Source organism: Onychomys torridus, unplaced genomic scaffold (genome assembly GCF_903995425.1).
Source record: "Onychomys torridus unplaced genomic scaffold, mOncTor1.1, whole genome shotgun sequence".
NCBI classification, from domain to species: domain Eukaryota; kingdom Metazoa; phylum Chordata; class Mammalia; order Rodentia; family Cricetidae; genus Onychomys; species Onychomys torridus.
Genome location: NW_023413255.1, coordinates 4,779 through 7,664, shown reverse-complemented (window position 1 = coordinate 7,664; position 2,886 = coordinate 4,779). Strand labels below are relative to the sequence as shown.

General features: G+C 42.0%; 1 pseudogene; it reads left to right on the top strand.

The window, feature by feature from the left end:
- Positions 1-2,227: 2,227 nt before the first annotated feature.
- Positions 2,228-2,643, top strand: LOC118576231 (annotated as a pseudogene).
- The last annotated feature ends 243 nt before the right edge of the window (positions 2,644-2,886 follow it).

Genomic DNA, 2,886 nt, shown 5'->3' with positions numbered 1-2,886 from the left:
TCCCATCATGATCTTAATGCTTCCTTGATAATATAATTGCTCCACGCACTTTTCAATGGGTCTTTCAGTGCTCTCCAAGTTCTTGATTATGCTTCTCTGCATTTGCCTCCATCTGTTAATGGATGAAAGCTCTATGATGTCATTTAGGGTAGTCACCAATATGATTACCTGAGAAGGCCACTTCCAGCACAAAGCTCAACATAAATCAAAGCTCAACATAAATCCAGTTACTTTGAACCTGAAAGAAGAGAAAGTAGGAAGTAGTCATGAATGTATTGGCACAGGAGATCACTTCCTAATTATAATACCCGTATCACAGACCCTGGGAGAAACAGTCAATCAATGGGACCTCTTAAACTCTGAAGCTTTTGTTGAGCAAAGGGCATGGTAAACATTAGAAACCAAGAGCCTACAAAATGGGAAAAGATATTCACCAACCCCACATCTCACAAAGGGATGATATCCAGAATATATAAAGAACTCAAGAAATTAGAAATGAAAATGCCCTACAGTCCAATTAAGAAATGGGCTACAGAGGTAAACAGAGAATTCTCAACAGAGGAAGCTCAAATGCCTGAAAGACATTAAAGGAATTTCTCAACATCCCTAATCATCAGGGAAGTGCAAATCAAAATGACTCTGAGATACCACCTTACATCTGTCAGAATGGCTAAGATCAAAACACTGAAGTCAGCTTATGTTGGAGAGTATGTGGAACAAGGAGAACTCTCCTGAGTGAGATTACCCAGACTCAGGAAGACAAAATGGTATGTACTCCCTCATAGGTGAAAACTTCAAATTCTTGAGAAAGGGCCCTGACCACACAGACAGCAGTGTGGACTTAGCAGTGGCTTTTAAGGTATACATTGGGAGAGATGAGAAAGCCTGCAAGCAAGACTGACAAATGCTGGCACAGGCTATCTATCCAGACCCATAAAATCCTGCATATCCCTGCTTTAAATGTGAAAGAGAAGGTCATTGGAATTGTCGCTGCCATACCTGATATGGGCCAACTGGGCCTTGTCCAAAATGCATCAAAGAGATGTCAGTTGCCTGCCCCTTTGTACCTCCTTACCTGGGAATAGCAATTGAAGACCATACTCCATGCAATATCCTAGGCTTAGTAATGGACCATTGAAGGTACCCAGGTCCCAACAGAACAACAGTCTTTTGTCACTAGGAACCTAAGTAGCAATATTGTATCTGAGCCACATATTTACTTCCTTTTAGACGCTGGAGCCACTTACTCCATCCTGTGAGAGTTTGTGGGTCTGACCTCTCATATGGTGTCCCCCTTGTCAGGTTAGAGGAATAGCCTTACTTACCTCACCAAACACCACCACTTAATTGTATTTTCAGGCGTATCCCTCTTACTCACACACTTTTGTTAGTGTCAAACTGCCCTGAGCTCCTGATGGGAAGGGATTTATGTAGCTAAGACATTAACTTGTATTTCATTTGCTCCCACGTGTTCCTACCCCAGAGTTGTCAGCTACTCCTCTGTTCCTCCTCCTAGCAACTCTGTCCACCAGCTCTAACATGCCATTTCCCTTCACAACCTCCCAGATAGAACACATATTCTGTGACACCCAGAACACTTCTGTTGCTTCACACAATCCCCCGTCTTTTATCCAGTTACAGGAACCTACCCCGAACATCACTCAAGCTAAGTACCCTCTCTCACACCAGAACCATAGAGGACTTAAGGCTCAAATTACTCCTTGCCAATCTCCTTAGACCCACAGGTCCATCATCTCTAAGGGAAACAATGGGATGAACAGACAACTAGGACTGCATGCTCCAGTACCCAGAATCACACAATTAATTGCAGGGAATCCTGACATTACAATCCACTCCTCTTCATCAGTTCCTGACACTAGGAAATTTCTGTCCAATTTATATCCGCTCTTTCAACCTGATAGTTGGCACTCTATCAGTTTGTGGGAGCCCACCTCCATCTTACCTATGAAGACTTACAGTTATTAAGAACTATTGCAAGTGTGAGAAGCAGCTAGCAGGTGATGCAACTGCAGCTGCAGAGCATCCAATCTCTGGGCAGTGCGTGGCCTCCTGTCACCCCAGGTCTTTGGAAGTAAAGATTCAGAAGCTTTGAACTTTAAAAGGCGCTGAAAATGGAGGCACCCATCTTTCATCCCAGCACTCTGGTAGCTGAGGTATTTTCTACAGAAAGAAAAGTATGTTGATCCTTTGCTTACTGGAAGTTCATTTAGGAATTTGAAATTAAGGACATCTTTCAAATTTGGACATGGCTAATCAAGGAGCAACGAGACCCAATGGGCCAAACATTGGAAATAAAATATGCCAGTTAAAACTGGTACTTCTATGAGAGTCTGCTGTTGTGAAGTGCAAGTTTCATGAATTTCAAGAGCATACCATTGGGACTGCCTTCTAACCCAAACTATGTGTCTTGATGATACAACAGTAAAATTTGAAATATGGGATAAGGCATCAATGAATGTTAATGAAATATTCATGGCAATAGCTAAAAAGCTGCCAAAGGATAAACCAGAGAATCAGGCACAAACTTGGACAGAGAATGAGGAGCCAGAAGCCAGTGTTGTAGTCACTGAATTCCATTGTGAACTTCCTAAATGGCAAAAACCATGGAGTGGGAGCCTTTAGCCTGCCCAGTGCGACTTCCAATAAGAGACTTACAGTTGAATCAAATTTCTAATACTGAATTATTTTGAGTGTTTTGAATTTAATTTTTAATAACATGCATTTGTTTTTCCAACTAATGTTTCGGCAGTAGAAAGGGAAATGAGAACTGAGTACAATTTTTTCCATGGGAAAGTACAGGGGAATCATGCATCTCCAGTTGGTATGGACCCACACTTAACCCACCAAGTCTCAAAACTGGGAAAA